This window comes from Haemaphysalis longicornis, unplaced genomic scaffold, assembly GCF_048455015.1.
Source record: "Haemaphysalis longicornis isolate Haplotype H1 unplaced genomic scaffold, Haemaphysalis longicornis Haplotype H1 scaffold_2, whole genome shotgun sequence".
NCBI classification, from domain to species: Eukaryota; Metazoa; Arthropoda; class Arachnida; order Ixodida; family Ixodidae; genus Haemaphysalis; species Haemaphysalis longicornis.
Genome location: NW_027526295.1, coordinates 223,294,344 through 223,304,738, shown reverse-complemented (window position 1 = coordinate 223,304,738; position 10,395 = coordinate 223,294,344). Strand labels below are relative to the sequence as shown.

Sequence of the window (10,395 nt, the reverse complement as noted above, 5' to 3'; positions counted from 1 at the left end):
GGGACCGTTCGGACTGTGCATATTTTGGGGCCGAACAATGAACTAAAATTATCATCAGTCGTCACACGACAGTTGTCTGACATGGTGTCAGAAGTTGGATGGATGGTGGATCCCTCGTAACGTCACGACAGTTTGCGAAGAGTCGAGGAGCAGCGGCAAACCGGAACAGGGCCCACCCTCGGAGCAAGGAGCAACAACGACCGTCACTGTCCGTAGATGGCAGGAATCAAGCCTCCAAAGCCGTTCTACTTCCAGAATGTTGCAGACTGGCCCGCCTGGATGGAAGAATTTGAGAACAGCCGGTACGCACCGTGCCTGCATGAGAAGCCGCCAGAAGTTGAAGTAAGAACACTCCTTTACACGATGGGTAGAAAGTCACGAGAGATCCTTGGTGCGTTAGAAACGAAGGACAAAGAAATGAACAATTTCGATCTTGTGAAGGCAGAATTTCAAGGATATTTCGTGCACAGGAAGAATGCGGTATACGAGAGCGTCCGGTTCAATCAACGCCGACAGCAGCACGGCGAAACAATGAACCAGTTTGCGACCGAGCTTAACAGACTGGCGGACAGGTGCGAGTTTTAAGACATGAAAGAACGACTCATTAGGGACCGCTTCGTGGTGGGCGTCACAGACAAAGCCCTTTCAAAAGAGCTGCAAATAAATCTGAATCTTATATGTATACGCTAAACGCGGCTCTGGCAAGGGCGCGTACCAGTGAAACCGTAAGAGCATGGTAATTGCGCGTGCCCCTGCAGCAATCTCCGTCCCGGCTGTAAAGCAGGAAAGTACAATCGTGATACATTGAAACACGCACAACGCGGCGCGTGGCTTTCAGTACATGCCGCGCATCCTGGCGACGGGCAGATGTGTGCAGTACGAACATAGTGAAAGAATTTTTTTTATTTCTCTATGGTACGAACAAGTTACGAAAGTTCACGTGCCTTGGTAGAGAAACACCATCGTTCGGCGCGTGCGCATTTTGGTTTGTCTTCCCGCCACGTACTGCGCCCGCTCACGCGAGCGTTATCTAACTTCGTCGCTGCGCTGAGTGGAAACGGCGAGCGCAGCTATATCATAGAGAAATAATGGCTATATGCCCTTTTTTTTTTGTGCGGAGAGCCCAACAAACGATGGAAAGACGATGGTCTTTCCATATCAAGGTTGGTCATGAGCTCTCGTAACTTTTTTTTCTACTGCGCATACGCGGCCCGTCCCCATGCAGGATGCGCGGCATGTTCTGAAAGCCGCGCGCTCCGTTGTTCGTATTTCAATATATCACAATAAGACGCACAGAAAAAAAATTACGCCATCTTCCCACGTGGGAACCCTGAGGGGATGCAAAGCCGTGGAGTAGTAGCGTGTTAGTTGGTTGTTAGAGTAAAGACACGTGATGTAGCGTATTCAATGTCTTCTTTATTTATCGAGTAGTGGGGAACGTTTTGCGGCTTTTCGTTCTCGAAGCGAGGAATCCGCTGTTCGACGCTGGCGTTTCGAAGCGTTGTCACGTTGCCGAACGCCATCTGGATCAGCTACTCGCCGCTGGCGTTTCAAAGCGGCTTCTCGTTCTCGAAGCGAGGAATCCGCTGCTCGACGCTGCCGTTTACGTTCGGCGTCGCGAGCTCTCCTCTGTGTAGCCTTGTCTTCGGAGGCACGAGACGAGCCGAGCGGCGAGGAGGAGCGGCGAGGAGGAGAGCGGCGTTATCACAGTCACAGCTGGTTAGGGCTCCTGGAGCGACAGTGTTGCCGGTGTCTTCCTGAGCCGGCACGAGACGAGCCGAGCGGCGAGGAGGAGAGCGGCGTTACGGGCGTTATCACAGCTAGCGTGGAGAGGGGGACGAGGAGGAGAGGTGAGGACGCCGGACGACGGAGGGTCGACTAAGAGATGCTTTGCATCTAAAACGCATTTACGCGTACCCGCCCGAAGCTACGATGACAGCAAAACGAATTGCAGTTTTTGCGCTGCATACTGGCGACCAAGAAGCAATTGTCCAGCCCAACGAGGACGGTGCAATTTTTGTCGACGCAAAAATCACTTTGAAAAGGCATGCTTGAAAAAGCAAGCAGACAAGAACTCAACGAACTCGCCGAACCAGGCGAGCGTTTTTCTTGGCACCGTTGAGTCGCCCCGGAACACTGCTTCTGCGCACTGTGTGATGGTGCTGATAAACGGCCAAGAACTCCGCATGAAGGTCGATATTGGAGCAGAGGTAAGCGATGTCGACGACACTTTTTTAAGGTAATCCAGACCATATAGAAAAGGCTGAAAATTTGCGAGGACCTAGCGACACACACATTCCAACAAGGGGAAAATTTGATGCGGAAGTAACTTGGGGAGGAAAACTCGCGCCAAAAGATGTACGTAGTCCAGAGCCTGAGAGCGCCCTTTTTGGTACTGCCAGCCGTTCAAGCCCTGGGAAGTGTCAAATTTCTTGGTGCACTAGAAACCACTGGGGATGTTGTAAGCAGGAGTCAAGCCATTTCAAGGCACAGGATCAATAGCTGGAAAGCATACAATCAACACCGAGCTAGGTGGTGTTAATACAATACGCCTTGTGCCGAATGCAGTTACGTACGCAGTGCCTATGCCTCGAAGGATCCCGATATACGAATGAAGGAACGGGTGAAGCACGACTTGGATAGGCTGGAGCAAGAAGGAATGACCCGAGAAAGTTGAAGATCCGACCAAGTGGTGCACTGCGCACCAAGTGTACCCCTACAAAACCAGTCCGTGGAGTTAAGGATCTGCGTCGACCTGACAACTGAATAAGTTTGTAAGGGGAGCGTCACCAATAGTGGGGTAAGTTGTGGGAAGCTTCCAGGAAACCAGTATTTTCTCCAAGCTGGACGCCTTTCAAAGGAGTGCCAAGACCTCTTCACATACGGGCGGTACTACTACCGTAGGCCACCATGGGAAATCACATCCATGCCGGAAATAGTTCAGAGAAAGTTTGCAGGAATTTTGGAAGGTCTAGACGGCGTGCTGAACTTTTTCTATGGCAAAGAAAATGTTCAACATCATACCCATTTGTAGAAGTTGCTTGAAAAACTACAAAAAAAGGGCGTCACCCTCAACAAAGAGAAGTGTCGTTTTTCCGTCACGAGCGTTGCTTTCCACGGTAAGATTTTCGACGTCAGTGGTGTGCGCCCGGATCACCTGAAAAATACAGCTATTAAAGAATTTACCGGCCCGCAGAATATTCAGCCCAGCTTTGCCGCTCGAAATTCCGGCCTCCCAGGAACCTAGTAAAACCATTGCAGGAAAATGATATTTCGCATAGGCCAAGCAGTCGATTCGGACATGAAAACTCTAAAGACATTTTCTAGGACTCTAAATAATTTTCGTGTCATTCGTTCTCAAAATTTACTCCCCATATATTTCAATGAGATAGTTTCCATGGCTCTCTAGCTTGGTAGCGCAACGTGCTCAAAGCCACCCTTCGCCCCCTATATCAGCTGTGCGAAAATAGTTTGCATTCCGCTGAATACCTACAGGGTAATCCCTACTGGAGGGACTGCGATGAGCCGGACAGCTTCACCTGTGTGAAAATTCCTTCTCTGCTGGGCATAATGAACCATCTCGCCATATTTTGCCCGATGCTGCGTCTCTGTCGGCTCCGCTACGCAAATTTACTTAACCAGGACAACTAATGCATGGTGGTGGGGCCCTCTACAAGCGGAAAGCTTCGAGAAGATAATGAGCTCACTAAGTTCGGATAGATGTCTAGCAAGATACAGCCCAAGGTACCCAACAATTGTATCAGCGGATGCGTCATCACGAAGCCTTGGCGGAGTGCTCCTCTGAATCAGCCATCTGTCGAAAGACGCCCTGTCGCACACGCCTCAAGATCACTCACGAGAACCGAACAAGGGTACTCGCAGATTGAAATAATTATATATGGGAAGTCATTATTTGTTGATGGACATGGAGTTGGTGTCTTCGCCTGTTTCTTCCAAACCGGCTCCCCTTCCCCCCCTTTTTTGCAAGCTCCAGTAGCCAGGACTCTGCGAATAAAAGCTGTGGTTGATTCCTCAGTCATAGGAATCGCTAAAACACGACAGTGAAAAAAATTACATCTTCCCGTAGGGGAACCCTGAGTAGTATGCGAAGCAGCCATGGGGTCGACTGAAGTTCCCATTAGTTTTCAGTTCGGCGTTTCCGTTGACGTTCAGCTTCGCGTGCCTTCGTTTCAGTAGCTTCTTGATGTAGTTTGAATGAGTGAAGGACATAAGGCGCGTTCGTAGCACATGCTCCCGTCTCGGTTTGTAGCGCAGTGGGAAAAGCGCCACGTACTATCGGCGTCAAATGAAACGCGAACACGAAAATATAAACCTGAACACACAAATAGCGCGATTTCTTTCCATGCAAGCGAAAATGACGCGTGGCTTAGTTACAAAAAGAAAGTTCGTAAAAGTAGATTTCCAAACATACCAATAGCTAGCCATTATGAACCGTACGAACAGTATTTTTCAAATTTGCACGTTCTGGTTCATATTTTCGTGTTCGCGTTTCATTTGACGCCGATAGTACCTCCCGTTACCAGAGAGCCGTGGGATCGAAACCGGGCGCGCTGACGTCAGCCCAAACGCTGACGGGGCTGAAGAGACGCGCATGCGCAGTAGAGTGCGGACGGCGGACAACAACAACGAGGGAGGTAGGGGCACACCCCGAGCATGAGATGATTCGCATCTAAAACAGCTAAATCTGCAGCTGAGCATAATTTGCGGGTCAGCGGCTGTCTTGTGGGTGTGCTTTGGGAGCGACGTCCTGCTGGCGGGTCACTTCGGCAAGGGTGTACTGGCGTTATTTCATTCACGGATATGACTCCAGTGAAATATTGGTTATCCCGGCATGAAACACTTTCGTATTAAAATATAAAACCCGAAAACGAACGACCCTAACTATAACGTACCCTTTAGTACTAAAGGTTGCTTCCCCGCAAGAAGACACTGTGTGCAGGGGTGCACCCTTTGCAGGCCGATTGCTTCGTTGTACAGGCGTCATTTCCGTGACGGATATGGCGTAAGTGAAATATTGGTGTATCCCGGCATGAAACCCGAAAACGAACAACCCCAAGTTACGTACTCTTTAGTACTAAAGGTTGCTTCCCCGCAAGAAGACCCTGTGTGCAGGGGTGCAGCCTTTGCAGGCCGCTTGCTTCATTGTACCGGCGTCATTTCCGTGACGGATATGTAAGTGAAATATTGGTGTATCCCGGCACGAAACACTTTCGTGTTGAAATATAAAACGCGAAAACGAACAACTCCAAGTTACGTACTCTTTAGTACTAAAGGTTGCTTCCCCGCAAGAAGACCCTGTGTGCAGGGGTGCACCCTTTGCAGGCCGCTTGCCTCATTGTACCGGCGTCATTTCCATGACAGATATGATGTAAGTGAAATATTGGTGTATCCCGGCATAACACACTTTCATGTAAAACATAAAACCCGAAAACGAACCCCAAGTTACGTACTCTTTAGTACTAAAGGTTGCTTCCCCGCAAGAAGACCCTGTGTGCAGGGGTGCACCCTTTGCAGGCCACTTGCTTCATTGTACTGGCGTCATTTCCGTGACAGATATGATGTAAGTGAAATATTGGTGTATCCCGGCATAACACACTTTCCTGTAAAATATAAAACCCAAAAACGAACGACCCTAACTATAACGTACCCTTTAGTACTAAAGGTTGCTTCCCCGCAAGAAGACCCTGTGTACCGGGGTGCACCCTTTGCAGGCCGATTGCTTCGTTGTACCGGCGTCATTTCCGTGACGGATATGACGTAAGTGAAATATTGGTGTATCCCGGCATAACACACTTTGCAGAAGGATCAACATTTGGGCGAGTTGGTACTGGTTATGTATCATCATGTATATCAAGATGATACATAACACACTTTCCTGTAAAATACAACGATTGCTTTGTTGTACCGGCGTCATTTCCGTGACGGATATGACGTAAGTAAAATATTGGTGTATCCCGGCATAAAACACTGTCGTGTTGAAATATAAAACCCGAAAACGAACAACCCCAAGTTGCGTACTCTTTAGTACTAAAGGTTGCTTCTCCGCAAGAAGACCCTGTGTGCAGGGGTGCACCCTTTGCAGGCCGATTGCTTCGTGGTACCGACGTCATTTCCGTGGCGGATATGACGCAAGTGAAATATTGGTGTATCCCGGCATGAAACACTTTCGTGTTGAAATATAAAACCCGAAAACGAACAACCCCAAGTTGCGTACTCTTTAGTACAAAAGGTTGCTTCCCCGCAAGAAGACCCTATGTGCAGGGGTGCACCCTTTGCAGGCCGATTGCTTCGTTGTACCGGCGTCATTTCCGTGACGGATATGACGCAAGTGAAATATTGGTGTATCCCAGCATGAAACACTTCCGTGTTGAAATATAAAACCCGAAAACGAACAACCCCAAGTTACGTACTCTTTAGGTCTAAGGGTTGCTTCCCGGCAAGAAGACCCTGTGTGCAGGGGTGCACCCTTTGCAGGCCGCTTGCTTCGTTGTACTGGCGTCATTCCCGTGGCGGGTACGTAAGTGAAATATTGGTGTATCTCGACAGAAAACACTTTCGTGCTAAAAATAAAAAGAAAACATGAGCAGCAGCGGCACATAGCTTTCCCGCGGAGTGGGAGACGCGCGCATCAGAAGGGTGGGCCCGCAGCGCCGGCTCCTCGCAGCGGCCGCAGGCAGGACTTCAACGTGCGCCGAACTCTCGTACACTCGGGCGTTTTTTGGTTTTCGCCTCCATCAGGAAAGCGACCGCCGCGGCCGGGAATCGAACCCGGCGTCCTCGTGCTCAGCAGCACGCCTTAACCACTGAGCAACCACGGCGGGTGCTTAAAGGGACAGACAACCGATTTTTGCCGAGTATATATTCTCTATCCCAAATGAAAGGGCATCACTTAAAGCACCTTGACGAGAAACGGTTTCGCTGGTAACGCTCTAGAAATTCTTAAATCGAATTTTTTTATCTACGAGCCGTATGTGTCCCTCCCAAAACTAATGCTGGCAACCATGATATAGAGTAGCTCGGCAACATACTTTTGTCTGTATGCGAAATAAAAAACGATATTTAAAAACTTGTTCCCAGCTAAAAAAGTTTGAATCGCAGGCTTTTCTGTTCCTTTATGTGTTTTTTTAATGCAACGGTCTATTTTGCACGAATGCGCCATCTGTTGGGATAGACGATAGGTAGAATCTGGCTTCACGTTGTGGAGGCGGGAACTTCAATTCTCCCCGGGCGCGATGTTTTCTTTTTTCTTTTTTAAGCTACCGTTGGCGTATTTAGAGACTGAAATCAAATATTTTGGCAGAACAAACGCCCCTGACTCAGACAGAATCGTCAAAGCTCCTTCGCTGGGTCTGTTTACTGAACGCTGCCGTTGATTCTGGGCATGGTGGCTCAGTTAGCCACACTGAGAGAAACCCAGCGGCGGCGGGCGGCGTGTCTTTAGAATTTTCAAAGTAATGTTTAGAAATACATATACTATTTAAGCTTGTACAAATACTTGTGGTAAAAGGTTTTCAATGCGTAAATAAACGTTTCAGCAGTTACAGTAGCTGCTAGGTTTGCAGGTCACGTGACAGGGACACATATTGTAGTGTCAAGTTTCGACACTACGAACCGCCACCCTTCCGATTTCAGGAAGTTTGCTGCCAAATAAAAATTATTTCCGCCAGTTTGTTTAAAAATTGCTTGTGGTTACCCGGCTATATAAAACGCTGGCTTTCATATGAGCTAGAGAACATATACGCGACAAAAATCGGTTGTCTGTCCCTTTAAGGTCAGTCTTTTGGCTGCACCGAAATTTACGGCGTGTTCGCCCCGATATCGACGTGGTCGAGTAGCGTCTGTGGCGAGTTTCTACGCTTCAGTGACGCTAATCTGTGGTGCAACGGTGGATGCGGTAGTTTGTCACAAAAAAAGCTGTCAGGCAGCCGCTTCGCCGGAACCAGGCATGGAGGAAGAAGAATGAGTAGCGGAGACAAGGAAGCAAAATCTAACTATCACTCCACACACTTCATTTATTGCGTTCACCACGGCACTTTTTTCGGGAATGTTTACGCCGCTGGTAAACCAAAAATAAGAGAGACTGCGCCCAAACAATATCTTTGTCATTTTTCTGCTGACACGGAAACATTCCCCCTGGCTACACCGCTGTATAGAACTCTGGCCACATAAGTGGGTGGATTTTTTAGTAAAGATGGCCGCGAGTCAGCGCAACGGCCTGGGCGCGAGCGATAGCGTTCCTGGTCCTCACAGCAAGGGCTGGCCAGGTTGCGCTACCACAGCTCAGCGGAAGGGAAGGGGGGGGGGGGGGCAATGTTTGGCGTGTAGGGGTAATAGGTGGGAGAGATGTAGTGAATAAAGTTATTGGCACAGTTTCTCAGTATGAGTAGTGAGGATAATGATGATGCCCTCGAGGTTTCTGGCTCATGTCCACAAGGGGGGATTAGCACTCAGGTGGTGTTACAGCAGCAATATGTGCTGTCTTCAGTCGGTGAGAACCCCCAGAGATCGAGTATGTTTGTAGGTAGCTGAGCGCATCACCTCGTTCCTCTCGAGGGAAGAAAAGCCTAAAGTGCACACAATATGGATGATGCAGGGGTGATCCTTGATTGAGGTTGGCATCTCGAGGTCTGAAGGCGAGATTTGACCCATGCGGTAGGTATGTAGCAACACCCGGAAATGGGGTACCCGGTCTGTTGGGGACTCCACTCTGAGAAGAGAGAGAGAGACAACCTTTAATAGAAAAGGATGACCACTGGTCACGATGGGGGAAAGGAAAGGGGAGGGAGGGTAAGAGAAAATAAACAAATAAATGCTGGTCGTTCTCAGTAGACTCAATAACTGGGCCAGTTCTTGGAACCTGCAATTCATGGGCCAGTTCATTGTGATCGCAATAGGGTTTGTGCACATACACCAGTTCGTTCGGGGGAAGACCCGCTCAAACAACCCGTGCCAGACCGCTTTTAATTGAATAAACCGCTATTTCATATAATAGTTGTGCATCAGTTTGTTGTGGATCGGGATGGGGTTGGGGAGATTTAAATGTACGGTGCGTGGCGAAAGCTGGGCACCACCAAACTAGGTGTGCGAGGTCTGATGGAGTGGTGGTACGGCAGTAAGGACATCGAGGGTGCAGGTGAGGGGTATACCACTTGCGAAGTGTATCAGGTGTGTACGCTGAATTTGCAATATATTTGTTAATAAAAATTTCGCCTGAACGGGGAATAGGAGGTAGGCGGCTGAGGTAGCCAGCTGGAGTTAGGGCTTTTAGACGTGTGCGTCGGTCCTTCTTGTGCTGATGAATACGCATCGCTGGGGAGGGAGAGGGGGACCGCGACGGCCTTACCCCAGGCACCAGTGGAGGATAAGAGGGCGAACTCTCCTGAGCGGCCACATGAGCCGCAAGGGCGACTCAAGCACGACTTCTGCAGTGATTGAAAGGGGGGTAGGGGGGAGGCTTGAGTTTGAGCAGGATTGTGCGGTCCATAGGGGTGAGGGCAAGGCGAGTGAGTTGTTGGTTGGTCCCACTCTGCTTCAAATACTTCAAAAGGGGGATCGCCGAGTGAAGGCTGCAGGTGATTGTGTACAATTTTCTGAAAAGGGTGGCCAATTTGGCACGCTCCTTTGGTGGTTTGAGGCTAACACGCTCACCATCCAGCTGAGCTGCACGGCTTGTACAATGTGGCAGGAGCCTGGTCCTTTACACCATGTCACTGGGTGCAGATTCTTTTGATATTTTTTTAGATTCTAACAGTGCACCGTTGGGCTAGTGAGCATCATTGATGGTACAAATAAACTGATGCGCATAAGCATTTGTATGCCGAGACACACACAACTCTGCCGCGCTCCCCCCACAGCGCAGGTGGAGCGCATGCTGACATCACCCCTCTCTGGAAGCTACATGGGCTTTCAACATCATGAGAGGGGTACTATAACTCTGGAAAATGGCTAGAGCAGCTAGTAATACATGCCACAGAAAACAACTCTTACCACGCTGACTGGTAAGGTAACTGTATAACTGTTCTGCTTTTGCCATTCTGATTTATCATGTTCACAGTGCAGTTATAACACTGAAATAACTGTTCAGCCCCCCCCCCCCCCCCCCCCCCCAACCTCTTTCCGCACTGGCAGGGTGACACCACAGGTGTAACATGCTAATGTCACAGTCACAGCACTTCCAGATATGTTACCAAGAGCCCAGGCCTCTCCTGGTGCTTGACACCTCATTTTCACCCTCAATCAGTTGAGCCATCACTTTTCCCATCACTTAATCCAACACAATGTGTTAAGTCAACCTCGTGCAACCTGTTCCTCATGCAATCGCCTATAAATGCTTCAAACCCCTCGAACATTGCTCAAGTGACAATGTGCAATTGT

At 49.2% G+C, this 10,395-nt stretch overlaps 1 pseudogene; it reads left to right on the top strand.

Moving 5' to 3' along the window:
* Positions 1 to 216: 216 nt before the first annotated feature.
* LOC144168517 (uncharacterized) lies at positions 217 to 3,997 on the top strand (annotated as a pseudogene).
* Positions 3,998 to 10,395: the final 6,398 nt, after the last annotated feature.